The 19,216-nt window shown below is 39.1% G+C and overlaps 1 pseudogene; it reads right to left on the bottom strand.

The window, feature by feature from the left end:
• Positions 1-16,808: 16,808 nt before the first annotated feature.
• LOC105524195 lies at positions 16,809-18,344 on the bottom strand (annotated as a pseudogene).
• Between the last annotated feature and the right edge of the window lie 872 nt (positions 18,345-19,216).

The raw sequence follows: 19,216 nt of genomic DNA, 5'->3' as shown, positions 1-19,216 counted from the left end.
AAGCTCCGCCTCCTGGGTTTACGCCATTCTCCTGCCTCAGCCTCCCAAGCAGCTGGGACTACAGGCGCCCGCCACGTCGCCCGGCTAGTTTTTTGTATTTTTTAGTAGAGACCAAGAATTTTTTAATCTCTATCTTGATTTCATTTTTGACCCAATGATCATTCAGGAGCAGGTTATTTAATTTCCATGTATTTGCATTGTTTTGAAGGTTCCTTTTGGAGTTGATTTCCAGTTTTATTCCACTTTGGTCTGAAAGAATGCTTGATATAATTTCAATTTTCTTAAATCTATTGAGGCTTGTTTTGTGGCCTATCATATAGTCTATCTTGGAGAAAGTTCCATGCACTGTTGAAAAGAATGTATATTCTGTGGTTGTTGCGTAGAATGTTCTGTAAATATCTGTTAAGTCCATTTGTCCCAGGGTATAGTTTAAATCCATTGTTTCTTTGTTGACTCTGTCTTGATAACCTGTCTAGTGCTATCAGTGGAATATTGAAGTCTCTCACTAATATTGTTTTGCTGTCTATCTCATTTCTTAGGTCTATTAGTAATTGTTTTATACATTTGGGAGCTCCAGTGGTAGGTGGTAGGTGCATATATATTTGGGACTGTGGACAATGCCTTTTATCATTATATAATAATGATGATTTTCCTGTTGGACAAGGCCTTTTATCATTATACAATATCCCTCTTGGTCTGTTTTAACTGGTGTTGCTTTAAAGTTTGTTTTGTCTGATATAAGAATAGCTACTTCTGCTTGCTTTTGGTGTCCATTTGCATGGAATGTCTTTTTCCACCCCTTTACCTTAAGTTTATGTGAGTCCTTATGTGTTAGGTGAGTCTCTTGAAGACAGCAGTTGTTTGGTGAGTTCTTATCCATTCTGCAATTCCACATCTTTTAAGTGGAGCATTTAGGCCATTTACATTCAACATTAGTATTGAGATGTGAGGTACCATTGCATTCATTGTGCTATTTGTTGCCTGTATACCTTGGTTTTTTGTTTTTTCAATTGCATTTTTGTTTTATGGGTCCTATGAGATTTATGCTTTAAAGAGATTCTGTTCTGATGTGTTTTCAGCATTTGTTTCAAGGTTTAGAACTCATTTTAGCAGTTCTTATAGTGGTGGCTTGGTAGTGGTGAATTCTCTCAGCATTTGTTTGTCTAAAAAGACTGTATATTTCCTTCGTTTATGAAGCTTAGTTTTGCTGTATACAAAATTCTTGGCTGATGATTGTTTTGTTTGAGGAGGCTGAATATAGGGCCCTAATCTCTTTTAGCTTATAAGATTTTTGCTGAGAATTCTGCTGTTAATCTGATAGGTTTTCCTTTATAGGTTATCTCATGCTTTTGCCTCACAGCTCTTAAGATTCTTTCCTTTATCTTAACTTTAGATAACCTGATGTAAATGTGCCTAGGCAATGATCTTTTTGTGCAATGAATTTCCCAAGTGTTCTTTGAGCTTCTTGTATTTGGATGTCTAGGTCTCTAGCAAGGCAAGGAAAGCTTTCCTTGATTATTTACTCAAATACGTTTTCCAAACTTTTAGATTTTTCTTCTTCCTCAGGAATGCCAATTATTCTTAGGTTTGGTCATCTAACACAATCCCAGACTTCTTGGAGGTTTTGTTCTTTGTTTTGTTATTCTTTTTTGTCTCTGTTGGATGGGGTTAATTCAAAGACCTTGTCTTTGAGCTCTGAGGTGTTTTCTTCTGTTTGTTTGATTCTATTGCTGAGATTTTCCAGAGCATTTTGCATTTCTATAAGTGCATCCATTGTTTCCCGAAGTTTTGATTGTGTTTTATTTATGCTATCTATTTCATTGACTATTTCTCCCTTCACTTGTATAATTTTTTTTTATTTCCTTAGATTGAGCTTTGCTTTTCTCTGTTGCCTCCTAGATTAGCTTAACAAGTAATGTTCTCAGTCTTTTTCAGGTAAATCAGGGATTTCTTCTTTGTTTGGATCTATTGCTGGTGACCTAGAGTAGTTGTTGGGGGTGTTAAGAAGCTTGTTTTGTCATATTACAAGAGTTGGTTTTCTGGTTCCTTCTCATTTGGGTAGGTGCCGTCAGAAGGAAGGTCTAGGATTCAAGGCTGTTCTTTAGATTCTTTTGTCCCATGGGGTGTTCGCTTGATGTAGTAATCTCCTCCTTTTCCTAGGGATATGGCTTCTTAAGAGCAGAGCTGTAGCGATTGTTATCTATCTTCTGGATCTAGCCACCCAGCAAGTCTACTAGGCTCTGGGCTGGTACTGGGAGTTGTGGGCACAGAGTCCTAGGATATGAACCATCTGTGAGTCTCTCAGCCATGGATACCAGCACCTGCTGTGATGGGGGTGGCAGGATGGTGACATGGACTCTATGAGGATTCTTAGCTTTGGTGGTTTAATGCTCTATTTTTGTGCTGGTTGGCCTTCTGCCATGAGGTGGTACTTTCAAGAGAGCATCAGCTGTGGCAGTATGAGGAGGAACAGGTGGTAGACGGGACCCTGTAACTCCTGAGAGTAGATGAGAATGGCACTTCACTTCTGTGACCTTTCTTCCCAAAAGACTACTCATGAGAAAAACATCAGACAAATAAAGGGAAATCCTGCAATTTACCTGATCAGTACTCCTCAAACTGTCAAAGACATCAAAAACAAGGAAAGTCTCAGAAACTGTCTTAGCTAAGAGGGTTTAAGGAGACATGACCACTAAATAGAATGTGGTATCTTAGATGGGATCCTGGAACAGAAAGAGGACATTAAGTAAAACTAAAGAAATCTGAATAAACACTGGGTTTTAGTTAATAATATTGTATCAATACATGTTCATTGATTGTAACAAATATATCACATTAATGCAACATTTTTTTTTTGAGAATGAGTTTCACTCTTGTCACCTAGGCTGGAGTGCAATGGTGCAATCTCAGCTCACTGCAACCTCTCCCTCCCAGGTTCAAGGAATTTTCCTGCCTCAGCCTACTGAGTAGCTGGGATTACAGGCACCTGCCACCATGCTGGGCTAATTTTTGTATTTTTAGTAGAGATGGGGTTTCACCATGTTGGCCAGGCTGGTCTGGAACTCCTGACCTCAGGTGATCTGCCCGCCTCAGCCTTCCAAAGTGCTGGGATTACAGGCGTGAGCCACCGCGGCAGAAACTGGGTACCCAGATGTAAGGAACTCCTCGTGCTATCTTTCCTATTTTTCTGTAAAACTAAAACTGTTCTAAAAAATAAAGTTTACTTTGAAAAAGATCTATTATCCAACAAAATACATTTTCAGATTAATTGAAGTTGGAAAGTCTGGAAACAACTAGCAGGGTTAGTCTACTCTCATGATCTACTAGTAAGTAATCTAATACAGTCTCCAGCCTAAGTGGTATGTGGGCGGACAGGTAAAAGTGTTTTGTGTCAGCCTTTTTGTATGTGTGAGTTATAGGTTTATTCTATTTTGAAACAGTCAAAATAGACTATAAAGAGACTCATGTGTTTCTCCTGCTAGTCTGTGATGCCCAAACATAAGCCTTAGAAAGATCTCAATTGCACCTGTTTGTTTAGGACTGAGATTTGAACAGATTTCCTTTTCATTAGCATCATCAGATTTACATTTCTCTATTAGAATAAAAGGTGGTGAGGTTTCAGTTCAAAACGTCCATTTTGGAAACTTTAAAAATTTTGAAATACTGTAACACCATTAAGCTGGTAATTTTTTATATGCAAAACACTAAACACTCATAAGACAGCCAGGCTTTGGGGGAGTCTTGCCAGTAGTATGGGGAACCTTTACAGTAACAGCCTATGTCACCAAAATGATTCACTGAATCCACTCTATTCTTTTTGATATGTCTTGACTACAGTATCTCTTGACCAAGACAATGCTATTGATCATAAATAGGTTTCTTTGAAAAATATAATGATGGTGTTGTCAGTAGCTGCTGCCATAGTTCCCTGATCATTCAGGGCTGCCAATCATTCTATGAGGAGAAAGATTATAACTCTGGAATTGTTGGATTCATGATACAAATTAATAGATCTACTTGGTGAGTGAAAAATAGAACATTAAGAAGGATATCATATTTGAAACCAATGAGACAAAGACACAACATACCAGAATCTCTGGTACACAGCTAAAGCAGTGTTTAAAGGGAAATTTATAGCACTAAATGCTCACAAGAAAAAGCAGGAAAGATCTAAAATCAACACCCTAATATCACAATTAAAAGAACTAGGGAAGCAAGAGCAAACAAATTCAAAAGCTAGCAGAAGACAAGAAATAACTAAGATCAGAGCAGAACTGAAGGAAATAGAGACACAAAAAAGCCTTCAAAAAATCAGTGAATCCAGGAGCTAGATTTTTTTGAAAAGACTAACAAAATAGACCACTAGTCAGACTAATAAAGAAAAAAAGAAATAGACACAATAAGGAATGATAAAGGGGATATCACCACTGACCCCACAGAAACACAATCTACCATCAGAAAATACTATAAACACCTCTACACAAATAAACTAGAAAACCCAGAAGAAATGAATAAATTCCTGGACATATACCCTCCCAAGACTATACTAGGAAAAAGTCGATTCCCTGAATTGACCAATAACAAGTTCTGAAATTGAAGCAGTAATTAATAGCCTACCAACCAAAAAAAGCTCAGGACCGGACAGATTCACAGCCAAATTCTACCAGAGGTACAAAGAGGAGCTGGTACCACTCCTTCTGAAACTATTCCAAACAATAGAAAAAAAGGGACTCCTCCCTAACTCATTCTATGAGGCCAGCATCATCCTGATACAAAAACCTGGCAGAGACACAACAAAAAAACAAAAGGTTAGGCCAATATCCCTGATGAACATCAATATGAAAATCCTCAATAAAATACTGGCAAAGTGCATCCAGCAGCACATCAAAAAGCTCATACACAATCAAGTCTGCTTCATCCCTGGGATGCAAGGCTGATTCTACATACACAAATCAATAAGTGTAATCCATCACATAAACAGAACCCATGACATAAATCACATGATTATCTCAATAGATGCAGAAAAGGCCTTCATTAAAATTCAACACCACTTCATGCTAAAAACTCTCAATAAACTAGATATTGGTGGAATGTATCTCAAAATAATAAGAGCTATTTATGACAAATCCCACAGCTAATATCATACTGAATGGGCAAAGGTAGAAGCATTCCCTTTGAAAACTGGCACAAGACAGGGATGTCCTCTCTCACCACTCCTGTTCAACATAGTACTGGAAGTTCTGGCCAGAGCAGTCAGGCAAGAGAAAGAAATAAAGGGTATTCAAATAGGAAGAGAGGAAGTCAAATTTTCTCTGTTTGCAGATGACAGGATTGTATATTTAGAAAACCTCATTGTCTCAGCCCAAAATCTCCTTAAGCTGATAAGCAACTTCAGCAAAGTCTCAGGATACAAAATCAATGTGCAAAAATCACAAGCATTCTTATACACCAGTAACAGACAAGCAGAGAGCCAAATCATGAGTGAATTCCCATTCACAATTGCTACAAAGACAGTAAAACACCTAGGAATACAACTTACAAGGGATATGGAGGATCTCTTCAAGGAGAACTACAAACCACTGCTCAAGGAAATAAGAGAGGACAGAAACAAATGGAAAAACATTCCATGCTCATGGATAGGAAGAATCAGTATCGTGAAAACAACCATATTGCCTAAAGTAATTTATAGATTTAATGCTATCCCCATCAAGCTACCATTGAGTTTCTTACAGAATTAGAAAAAACTACTTTAAATTTCATGTGGAACCAAAAAAGAGCCTATATAGCCAAGACAATTCTAAACAAAAAGAACAAAAGCTGGAGGCCTCATACTACCTGACTTCAAACTGTACTATAAGGCTACAGTAACCAAAACAGTATGGTACTGGTACCAAAACAGATATATAGACCAATGGAACAGAACAGAGGCCTCAGAAATAACACCACACATCTACAACCATCTGATCTTTGACAAACCTGACACAAACAAGCAACGGGAAAAAGATTCCTTATTTAATAAATGGTGTTGAGAAAACTGGCTAGCCATATGCAGAAAACTGAAACTGGATGCCTTCCTTACACCTTATACAAAAATTAACTGAAGAGGGATTAAAGACTTAAACGTAAGATTTAAAACCATAAAAACCTTAGAAGAAAACCTAGGCAATACCATTCAGGACATAGGTGTGGGCAAATATTTTATTTTTTAAAGATTTTAGTTTTAAGACACCAAAAGCAATGACACCAAAAGTCAAAATTGACAAATGGGATCTAATTAAACTAAAGAGTTTCTGCTCAGAAAAATAGGCTATCATCAGAGTGAACAGGCAACCTACATAATGGGAAAATTTTTTACAATTTATTCATCTGACAAAGGGCTAATAACCAGAGTCTACAAGGAACTTAAACAAATTTACAAAAAAACCCCATCAAAAAGTGGGCAAAGGATATGAACAGACATTTCTCAAAAGAAGACATATATGTGGCCAAGAAACATGAAAGAAAGCTCATCTTCGCTGGTAAGTGGGGAAATGCAAATCAAAACCACAATGAGATACCATCTCACGCCAGTTAGAATGGCAATCATTAAAAAGTCAGGAAACAACGGATGCTGTAGAGGATGTGGAGAAATAGGAAGGCTTTTACACTGCTGGTGGGAGTATAAATTAGTTCAACCATTGTGGGAGACAGTGTGGCGATCCCTCAAGGATCTAGAACCAGAAATACCATTTGACATAGCAATCCCATTTCTGGGTATATACACAAAGGATTATAAATCATTCTACTATGAAGACAAATGCACATGTATATTTATTGCAGCACTATTCACAATAGCAAAGACTTGGAACCAACCCAAATGCCCATCACTGATAGACTGGATAAAGAAAATGTGGCACATACATACCATGGAATACTATGCAGCCATAAAAAACAATAAGTTCATGTCCTTTGCAGCAACATGGATGAAGCTGGAACCCATCATTCTCAGCAAACACATGAACAGAAAACCAAACACCGCATGTTCTCACTCATAAATGGGAGTTGAACAATGAGAACATATGGTCCCAGGGAGGGGAATATCACAAACTGGGGCCTATTGGGAGATGGGGGCTAGGAGAGGGATAGCATTAGGAGAAATACCTAATATGGATGATGGATTGATGGGTGCAGCAAACCACCATAGCACACATGTATACCTATGTAACCTGCACATTCCGCACATGTATCCCAGAACTTATATACATATATATACACACATACATACATATATATGTATATATATATAAAGGGCAGAGAACACCAAATCCCTCTGGAAAATGTGAAAATACTGGAGGTGAGATGGCAACCCATTTAAGCAATTTATTAAATGATAACCCATGATAAAACTTGTGCATATTGGGCATGGACATGGACGTTTTCCAGTAGCATCTTTTACTACTTTGCCAAATTTGACATGTATAGTGTTTCAACAGAAATTCATGGTCAGACATGGTGGCTCATGGCTGTAATTCCAGCACTTTGGGATGCTGAGGTGGGCGGATCACTTGAGATCAGGAGTTCAAGACCAGTCTTGCCAACATGGTGAAAACCCATCTCTACTAAAAATACAAAAATTAGCCAGGTATAGTGGTGGGTGCCGCTTGTAATCCCAGCTACTTGAGAGGCTGAGGCAGGGGAATCGCTTGAACCCGGGACATGGAGGTTGCAGTGAGCCGAGATCATGCCACCGCACTCCAGTCTGTGTGACAAAGCAAGACTCCATCTCAAGAAAAAAAAATTTATGGCCAGTCAGACTGCTGTAACATATTCGGGGGGCAAATTATACTGGGCCCCTACCTCCCATAGTCAGGGAGGAAATCAAGTGATTAGAATTTGAGCATGGCACAATTTATTGGCAATTAATATAGAATGCTTTGTTATATAATCCAGGACAAGAAGGATCAAATATTATCATTATAACAATGCTATGATATTTGTTACTGTGAAATAAGATCAAAGTTATGCTATCAATTTATTGGGTGGAATTGAGGGTGAAAATTAATCCTATGATGATGAAATATGTTCAGTAGTTTCCATTCTTTAAGAGAGAATGAGCTTGAGCCCAGAGGAGAAGTTTCCTTCTTTCAGTGGAGCCCCCTCAGTTGAGAACTAACAGAGCTCACCCTTGCCCTCTGCAGACCAGTGGTAAATGGACGCAATAGAAACTCTCTGGCATTAAAAAACACCTGGGGTTGTGGAAGCTGCAAGACTTGGAGGGAAATGATGGTGTTTGAGGTAAGACTATTTCTTATGGGGAGTTGTGGTAAACCCCAGGGGAGAAGCTTGTGGAACAGGGATACCAGAGAAGAAAAGAGTTAAAGGAAGAGGGCTGTGGGAGTAGGAGGAGGAAGTGGGAGAATTAGGAAAGAGGAAGTGTCCAATGAGATACTTCCCTAACACGGTCACCCCCATCCTGAGTTCAGGCCCATCTTCAAGGTCTTTTCACCTGTGTGGGAGTAAGGAGTCAGAAGCATGAGGCACCAGATAGATTCTCATTCCATCACACCCTTAGCTGTCAACAAGTGGCTGTAGTGACTTCCCTATTGTGGATGACTATACAGCAAGTGCTATTTTTACCTGCAGGCGCCAGGCCAGGGAGGGAAAGAGAAAGGCCATTGTCATGGACACAGCTCTCCCTGGAGGACAATTCAAGGCATTCCTGGTCAGGGGGTCCACTTCAATGCAGAGAGCAGATCCAAGGAGCTACTTCTCACAGAAATGTGGCCCACAGCATTCATGCAGCCACTGTAGCCATAAAGACAGAGAAGTATTTTGATTTGTGGGTTTGGTTAGGCTATTCTGACATGGGAGACATTTGATAATGCCATAACAATGCAGTTGTTTGGAAGCATAGAATAAAAATGACTGAGTCTAATATAGGCAGCCAACAAACATATGAAAAAATGCTCAACATCACTAATCATCAGAGAAATGCAAATTAAAACCGCAGTGAGAAAACGTCTCACACCAGTCAGAAGGGCTATTACTAAGTCATAAAAACAACAGATATTGGCCAGACTGCAGAGAAGAGAATGCTTATATACTGTTGATGGGAAGGTAAATTAGTTCAGCCTCTGTAGAAAGTAGTTTGGAGATTTCTCAAAGAACTTAAAAAACAGAACTACCATTCAATCAAGCAATCCTATTACTGCGGATATACCCAAAGGAAAATAAATTATTCTACCAAAATGACATATGCACTTATATGTGCATCGCAGCAGCAGTGCTCATAATAGAGAAGACATGGAGTCAATCTAGGTGCCCATCAGTGGTGTATTGAATAAGAAAATGTGATACATATACACCATGGAATACTATTGCCATAAAAAAATCATGTCCTTTGCAGTAACATGAATCCAGTTTGAGTCCATTATCCTAAGTGAATTAATGCAGGAACAGAAAACCAAATACCACATGTTCTCACTTATAAGTGGGAAGTAAACACTGGGTACTCATGGACAAAGATGGGAGCAATAGACACTGGGGACTACTAGAGTCGGGGGAAGAGAGGAGGGAATGTGTTGTAAAACAAACTGTTGGGTACTAGGCTCACTAGCTGGGTGATGGGATCATTTGTACCCCAAACCTCAGCATCACGTAATACATGCATGTTACACACCTGCACATATACCCCCACATCTAAAATAAAAGTTGAAATTATTAAAAAAAAAAAACAAAAAAAAACAACCAGCCAAACAAAAAAAGACCCAAATAGCTGAGTCTAAATGTTAAATTGTTGCCTCTTATTACATAGTATCAAACACAGTAGACACCTTACACCCTAACCCGGAGTTACAGGCAAATTTGAACCTAGGGGACAGGCTAGGCATGGAGAAACAGTATTTTTTTCCTAATAAGATAAATGGTGGGCCTTTAGTTCCCTCCTTGTACCAGCACTCTTTCCTTATTGACTCTTCCAGAAGCTATGGTGCTAAAGAAGCCATAAAGCGTGGCTGTGAACAGTTTCCATAAGAATGTTCCATGCAGCAGATTCCATACATAAAAAATATGGAACTATATAAAGATTGCGTAACTGCTTATTTAGAGCCAGAACTGAGGGAAGTGGGATTCAGAGGAGCTAGGCTGCAGCCAAAAATTATTCCAGGAGGAATGTGAGAGACTTCTACGGCTTAGAGCTTAAATTCTGGGCTCAGCTTATATTATTAGTCAAGTACTTTCTTTGCAGTATAAAAAGTGTGATTTAACTTACAGGGAAAATGGGTTCTATGTTGCTGAATTACTGTTCTTCAATTAAGTGCCTTTTTTTTTTTTTTTTTTTAAACCAGATGTAGTCTGGTTTTAACATTTCTGCTTATCTAATGGATGTGATATGGCACCACATCATAGTTCTTATTTTTCTCTCTCTGATGTAAACCTCAGGTACCTACTTTTGGGAGGTAACATATATCAATTCTAGGCAAGATTATTTGGAGGCCTCACAACAGAATCTACAACAGAATTAGATTAGTGTTTCTTTCCAACTTTTGCTGGCCCTGGATATTGGAGCGTGTTATTGTGACTGATACTATAAAAATTTTATCACTGCCCTATTTCTTTGTATCCCTTGCTATGCATCTAAAATTTTAGTTTCTGTATCTGATGACTTTCTCCTGGGTCAAACGCCCTAGGTCATGTGCCTACCACTAAGACTCATCAGGAAGGAGATACAGAAAGTTAGCTCCAAATCCCAATGCATTCCTACTATAGTCCATAGTATTTGGCTACCTGACATCAAAGCACACCTTACTTCACATGCTCAGTTCCTGAAAAAGGAAGGAAAGAAAAGAAAGAAAACTGCCTTCCTTACATCGTGCAATTATCTCTTCATACATCTGAAAGTACACTTGTCTCTTTCCAGAGGTAGACAGGTCAAGTTTCACCAGTTAACACATTTTCAAATCCAGCTCCATCTAGCTCTGCACAGCTCACATTTGTGTTCCACAATTTATATTCAAGAATGTGAAGTTAACCACCAGTAACACATTATATGAGATACTGAATCCCATTGCCTCTCCCCACTTGTAAATGGAGCCCATGACCAGAAACAGTATTTTATGGGCAACCATAATGGTGAATGAGCCATTCAATAAGACCAGGGATAGTTTTGCTGGCAGAAGCATAGCAGGCAGGGACAGCAACCTAGATCCAGAAGATCCAGAATAAGTACGAATTATAGTGATTTTAAATTGCTACCCCTTTCATGACAGAGGAGATCCAATGTAATTAATCTGCCACCAGGTCAGTCTTGGGCTCTTTGGGGATACTGGCATCACTTTTCATATTTTTGTGATTGTACCCAAGATTTAAATTCCCAGTAAATAGAGATTGAATTCCATGGCCAACAACTGATCAGGAATGGAGGTTTAAGGGGATTATGATAGACACAAACAAAAGGTTTGATTAACAAATAAAAGGATAGGGATGCTTGGCAGGCAAAAAGAATAGATCCACATTCCACCACTTTGAGGCTCACTTACCCTCCCCCTATATCACATATGAATTTTCATGCATTTCGGTTTTTAAATGCCTCATTCTAATATAAAGAAATGTATCTTATACACAACCAAGAATACTTTAGCTATTGTATCTAGCTTCAAGTTCAGGTTCTTGGGTTGAAGTCCAGCCTTCTTCTAGTTTCATTGTGATTCTGCCTTGATACTCTGAAATCTGAAACTTGATTAAAAAACAACTTAATATATTGGAGAGTCATCTATACTGACACATGTAACTCAAAATCATCCCTTTTTGCTACTAGATGAAGAGTCTATGATTTACCCATATTTCTGTTGGAGGGCATTTGAATTTTTCTATTGTTGACAATTATAAATAATAGAGTAGTAAACATTCTGTGTCTCTCTGTTTACACATGCAGGAGTTTTTCTCAGGGAAATGTTTACCTAGGAGAAGAATAGCTGAATCAGTGTGTGCATTTCTAACTTGTTTGATTTTAAAATTACTTTCCACTTTATATTGCTATTAACGTCGTATGAGAGCTATATTTCTTGACTTCCCTAGCAACACTTGTTATTAAATTTTTAAACATTTGTGCTTATCTGATGGGTGTGATATGGCACCACATTATAGTTGTTATTTTCTTCTCTCTGATGTCAACCTTAGATGAAGGGTATTTTTGTGAAGTCCATTTTACAAACAGGGACTCTAAGGCGGAGGAAATAATTTGTCCAAGGCCTTACCAATTATAATTAGTAGGAGACTGGAAGTCAGGAATGATCCTGGAGCAATCTAACTCCAAAATTCATGCTGTTAATTCTCTTGCTGTAACTTATTAGGTTACACTTCACTGTTAGGCCAGCATGCATCCTTAGAATGAAGAAACAGAGCCTAGAGTTGTATTTTTCTCCTCATTTTGTACTCTTCTAGTAGTCTGCTGTCTGCGCGTTTTGTCTGTGCCTTTTTCCATTCACCTTTTCTATCCTTTCCTTATTTCCTTTCACCCATCTTTTCTCTTCCCCCTCTCTCTCCATCTTCATATTTTAAAAAGTGACTTTAGCTTGGTTATTCTGCACAGCTATTCATAAGATTGAGAGAATAGACATAATAAATCTTGAGATATTAACTGATTTTTCTTTACATTGTATGTGAAAAAATTACAAACCTACCCATATCAAGGTTGAAGTGGAAAGGAACAACGCTGAATGCCTTTGTGTATGTGTATTTGGAAATGACTGTTGGCAAAAACTCTCTCTGGAGCAGCTGCTTCTGATCACACCACTTATCTCTTATAACTAGAAAAGAAAATTAAGCTGTTTTTGTTTTTGAGATGGAATCTTGCTCTGTCGCCCAGGCTGGAGTACAGTGGCGCAATCTTGGCTCACTGCAACCTCCACCTCCTGGGTTCAAGCAATTCTTCTGCCTCAACCTCCCGAGTAGCTGGGATTACAGGTACCCACCACCACACCTGGCTAATTTTCATATTTTTAGTATAAGTGGGGTTTCGCCATGTTGGCCAGTCTGGTCTTGAACTCCTGACTTCAGGTGATCTGCCTGCCTTGGCTTCCTAAAGTGCTAGGATTACAGGCATGACCCACCGCACCTGGCCAATTTAAGCTTCTTTAGGAACTGAAATTATGCAGCAAATTTATAATTAACAATAAAATGTTGAATGGAGAGTTGCCCCACCATTCATTCCTGCATTAATGTCTTTTAAATTTCTTTGTCAAGTTCTATTATTAGCTAAATAAGAATTACCACCTAAGCAGGTAATATGAGAAATACCAAAATTACAAGCTCAGGATGCTCTAAACCTTGGGGTTGTAGAGCAGTGAAGCAAATTAACCTCAGTCACAAAGCACCAAATTCAGCAAATTTCTAGGCCTCGGGGTTTGTTAGAAAGAAGATACAGAAGTTAAATCAACATTTCGATACAGAATGTTAAAGTTTTGTCTTTCTCATGTTGCTCTTCTTCTTACCTAAATAGGAACTCTTCCCTCTGTGCCCACACAGACTCTCTGTGCCCCTCAGGACATTCTGCCTTCCATGAAACTTTTGCTTTATATGGTTGCCATTGCCATGGAATGAAAAAATTCATGAGAACAGAGCTGTGACTTCTTCATCTTTGACTCCTCATAGAAATTAGCACCTTGGCTGACACATCGTAGGTGTACAATATATGATTCTCAAATTGAGGTGAACTGAATTCATTCAAGGTAACAAACACCTGCTTTCTAATTCTGAGCGTGACTGTGAAGAACTAGCACTGAGTACATGCTATGAGTGATGGTATGAATACAGCAAATCTTATAATCACCAAAGCCCCAAATTCTGGCATCAAACTCTGTTAGTAGAAAAATTAAAGGGCCTTGGGTGGGATATTGGGAGTGATGTTGTGGTACAGATTAGTAGATAGCCAGTAAAAGCAATTCTATTTCCTGCGGTATACCTTAATAAATGGAGATGATGCCTTATCTCTGTATAGATAAATTCAGTCTTGTATAAGATGTATTCTCTTTAAATTAATACTTATAAGAGTTTTAGGAGATTTAAATGATTATTCAAAAGTTACTTTGGAAGGCAGGAATTCACCAAAAAAATTCTGAAAAAGTAGAAAGCATTGCAGACTGGCCAGACAAGGTATTAACAGTAATATAAAGTGTAGTTATTAAGACCTGATGGCACTGGTGCAGGACTTGTTTATCCATTCTCATGGCACTAGATCAACTTGTTTATCCATTCTCATTCAATAGACATTTGGATTGTTTCCAGTTTTCAGTTATTATGAATGGAGCTTCTATCAACATTCTTGTACAATTCTTTGTGTGGACAAATAATTGACTAAATACCTAGGAGTGAAATTCTAGGTCTTATGATAAGAGTAGGTTTAATCTTATAAGAGATTATTACACTGTTTTCCAAAGTGATTGTACAATTTTGCGTTTCCACCAGCAATGAATGGAATTTTAGTTGTTCCACATATTCTCCAATGTTTGATAATGTCAATATATTTACTTTTAACTGTTTTGTGGGAGTATAGTAAATCTCAATGTAGTCCTAATTTGCATTTGTCTGATGACTAGTGATGTTAAGCATATTTTCATGTGCTTATTGGCCATTTGTATATCTTCTGTTGTGAAGAATATCTTCAAACATTTTGCCAAATTTTGACTCGAGTTGTCTTCTTGTAATTGAGTTTAAGAGTTCTTTATATATTCTGGAAACAAATGCTCTTTTAGATGTATATATTGTGAATTTTTTCTTCCAGTCCATGGTTTACCACTTTGTTTTCTTAATGGCGTCTTTAGGAAAACAGAATTTTGAAGTCGGGTAGTGTGATGCCTCCAGCTTTGTTCTTTTTGCTTAGGATGGTCTTGGCTATATAGGCTCTTTTTTGTTCCATATGGATTTTAGGGTAGTTTTTTTTTTTTCTATTTCTGTGAAGAATGTAAATGGTAGTTTGATGGGAATAGCATTGAATCTATAAATTACTTTGGGCAATATGGCCATTTCATTCTTCCAATCCATGAGCATGGAATGTTTTTCCATTTGTTTGTGTCCTCTCTTATTTTCTTGAAGAGTGGTTTGTGGTACTTCTTGAAGAGGTCCTCCACATCCCTTGTGAGCTGTATTCCTAGGTATTTTATTCTCTTTGTAGCAATTGTGAACGGGAGTTCACACATGACTTGGCTCTCTGCTTGTCTGTTGTTGGTGTATAGGAATGCTTGTTAATTTGGCACATTGATTTTGTATCCTGAGACTTTGCTGAAGTTGCTTATCAGCTTAAGGAGCTTTTGGGCTAAGATGATGGGGATTTCTAGGTCTACAATATGTCATCTGCAAACAGAAACAATTTGACTTCCTCTCTTCCTATTTGAATACAGTTTATTTCTTTCTCTTGCCTGATTGCTCTGGCCAGGTCTTCCAATACTATGTTGAATAGGAGTGGTGAGAGAGGGCATCCTTGTCTTGTGCCAGTTTTCAAAGGGAATGCTTCCAGCTTTTGCCTATTCAGTATGATTTGGCTGTGGGTCTGTTATAAATGGCTCTTATTATTTTGAAATATGTTCTATCAATACCTAGTTTATGGAGAGTTTTTATCATGAAGGATGTTGAATTTTATTGAAGGCCTTTTCTGCATCTATTGAGATAATGTTTTTTTTTTTGAAAGTATTGAACATTTTATTAATGTTAAGTTTTGAAAGCTTTGTATTTAGGGTACACTATGATATAGGACTGCTGCTGCTTAAAGAAGTTATCCTTTAGCATTGGGTTGTTGTTGTGGGAAGTCAGGGACCCTGAACGGAGGGACCTGCTGGAGCCGTGGCAGAGGAATATAAATTTTGAAGATTTCATTTTAATATGGACATTTATCAATTCCCAAATAATACCTTTATAATTTCTTATGCCTGTCCTTACTTTAATCTCTTAATCCTGTTATCTTCATAAACTGAGGATGTACGTCACCTCAGGACCACTGTGATAATTGTGTTAACTGTACAAATTGATTGTAAAACATGTGTGTTTGAACAATATGAAATCAGTGCACCTTGAAAAAGAACAGAATAACAGCGATTTTTAGGGAACAAGGGAAGACAATGATAAGGTCTGACTGCCTGTGGGGTCGGGCAAAAAGAGCCATATTTTTCTTCTTGCCGAGAGCCTATAAACAGATGTGCAAGTAGGAGAGATATCGCTAAATTCTTTTCCTGGCAAGGAATAGTAATATTAATACCCTGGGAAAGGAAGTCATTCCTTGGGGGAGGTCTATAAATGGCCTCTCTGGGAGTGTCTGTCTTATGCGGTTGAGATAAGGACTGGGATATGCCCTGGTCTCCTGCAGTACCCTCAGGCTTATTAGGGTGGGGAAAATCTGCCCTGGTAAATTTGTGATCATACTGGTTCTCTGCTCTTGACCCCTGTTTTCTGTTGTTTAAGATGTTTATCAAGACAATATGTGCACTGCTGAACATAGACCCTTATCAGTAGTTCTGCTTTTGCCCTTTATCCTGTTCCCTCAGAAGCATGTGATCTTTGTTCTGCTTTTTGCTCTTTGAAGCGTGTGATCTTTGTACCTACTCCCTGTTTTACACCCCCTCACCTTTTGAAACCCTTAATAAAAAACTGCTGGTTTGAGGCTCAGGTGGGCATCATGGTCCTACCGATATGTGATGTCACCCCCGGCAGCCCAGCTGTAAAGTTCCTCTCTTTGAACTGTCTCTCTTTATTTCTCAGCCAGCTGACACTTACGGAAAATAGAAAGAACCTATGTTGAAATACTGGGGGTAGGTTCCCCCAGTGGGTTGTTGGTTTAGGAGTTATGGAACTTGGCTATTTTTTGCTAAGCATTCATAATCTATAAATCTTGGTTTAGGACTTGGCTCAGTAAAGTTAGGCTCTCATCTTCTTCCTCACCAAAGTGCTTCTCAGTGATGTCCAAAGCAGACTGGCCAATCTGACAGTTCTCATGCAGTTGTAAAGCCTCAATTCTATTGATCCCACTGAGTTCTTCTATCAGAAAACATAGGATTTCCTTCTCAGACCATTTCTCTGCCACCTGGAGGATGCAAGAGATGACATCGAGGATGATGAGAACAATTTTAACATCTGGGGCAATAAGCAGATTCACCAGTGGCTCTGGGACCCCAGAGTGGAGGATCAGCTAAACCATGGTGACCCACATTGCAGAGTTAGCCACCGCCCAGACAGCCTCTTTCTGGACTTTAAATTCTCCATTTTTTTTTTTTTTTAGCAGAGCCACCAAGGGAGGCAAGACATTGTAGCAAGCAGCTGCTGGGTGTGGTGAGAGGGCCCTGCCACCATGTTGCTCAAGGCCTAGGTCACCTCCTTCTGGATGGAGGGCCTGTTATGCTGCAGAAGCTGGGGCAGCATGTTCAGCATGCCCGCGTCAATGGCCATCTGTTTCTGCTCATCTGTGCCTGTGATAATGTTCCCCACAGTACGGAGAGAAGGGGTCAAGACATTGAAGTCTGAGCTGGTCATGAGTGCTACAAGCCTGGGCAGGACCCCCGTGTCAACCACATGACCGATGTGCTCTTTGTAGCCATTGGTGAGGTAGGACAGCACCCAGCAGGCTTGAGCCTCGCCGTGGTGGTGCTGCAGGAGTGAGAGGGCCAACAGCATCTGCTTCACTGCAGTTTCGCAAGTGTATGGGGTCTTCTTTTGGCACAGATTCGACATGGTCCAAGTGATGTTCTGCAGAAATGTGATTGGTAGGGTGGATGAAATCAGGGCTGGCAGATGTGGGATGGCATTGCTTGAGATGATGTTATCTCTGAATGCTGGGCTGTCACAGGGTATATTATCAAGAGACCACTTTGTCTGTTCACACACAGCCACACTGGGGGAATACAGGAGCTTGATCAAGGGTTGAATGGGTCCCCCTTCTACCATGGCTCAAATCTGCTCTGAAGTCCCTGAAGCAATGTTGGTCAGGGCCCAGGCGGCCTCAAATTGCAAGCGGGGTAAAATGATGACTTCAGGAACTCCACCATCCTGGGAACGAGACCTGCTTCAATGGTCAATTTCAGAGGGGGGTTCTTTTCCTGGGATAGCATTTTCCTGGCTGTCTGGGTGGCCTGGAGACAAAGGACTGAATCTGAGCTATTCACACCTTTGATTATTTCACCCAGAGTGAGGCTGACTGCCACCCCTTTGGCTGGTTTTTTGGAAGCTGCATCAGGGCAGAAGCTGGTGATACTCCTTCCCTTTAAGGTCTGTTCATTTTTCTTGGCCTTTCAGTCCTCCAGTCTGACCGCCATCCTCTGCTGTCGCCTCAGAGATGCATATTTTCCTCAGTACTTAAATTTTCTCAGCCTCTTTTCTGGAGCGTCTAAGGTTGCTTTTTATCATTGGTTCTGTTTAGGTGATAAATTATGTTTATTGATCGGTGTATGTTGAACCAGCCTTGCATCCTAGAGATGAAGTCGACTTGATTGTGATGCATAAGCTTTTTGATGTGCTGCTGGATTTGGTTTGCCCAGTATTTTATTAAAGATTTTTGCATCAGTGTTCCTCAGGAATATTGGCCTTAAGTTTCCTTTTTTTTTATTGTATCTCCACCAGGTTTTGGTATCAGGATGATGCTGGTCTTAAAAAATGAGTTAGGGAGAAGTCCCTCCTTTTCAATTATATGGAATAGTTTCAGAAGGAATGGTAGCAGCTCCTCTTTGTACCTCAGGTAGAATTTAGCTGTGACTCCATCTGGTCCTGGGCTTGTTTTGGTTCATAGGCTATTAACTACTGCCACAGTTTCAGAACTTGTTATTGGTTTATTCAGGGATTCGATTTCTTCCTGGTTTAGTCTTGGGAAGGTACATTTGTCCAGCAATTTCTCCATTTCTTCAGATTTTCTAATTTATTTGTATAGAATTATTTATAGTATTCTCTGGTGGTTATTTGTATTTCTGTGGGATCAGACAAATAGACCAATGGAACCGAATAGAGATCTTAGAAATAAGAGCACACATATACATCATCTGATCTTTGACAAACCTAACAAAAACAAGCAATGGGAAAAGGATTCCCTATTCAATAAATGGTCCTGGAAAAACTGGTTATCCATATGCAGAAAATTGAAACTGGACCCCTTTCTTACACCTTATACAAAAATTAACTCAAGATGGATGAAAGACTTAAATGTAAACCCAAAACTATAAAAACCCTAGGAGGAAAGCTAGGCAGTACCATTCAGGACATAGGCATG

Source organism: Colobus angolensis, unplaced genomic scaffold (genome assembly GCF_000951035.1).
Source record: "Colobus angolensis palliatus isolate OR3802 unplaced genomic scaffold, Cang.pa_1.0 Scaffold49, whole genome shotgun sequence".
NCBI lineage: Eukaryota > Metazoa > Chordata > Mammalia > Primates > Cercopithecidae > Colobus > Colobus angolensis.
This window is presented reverse-complemented; position numbering and strand designations above follow the sequence as displayed.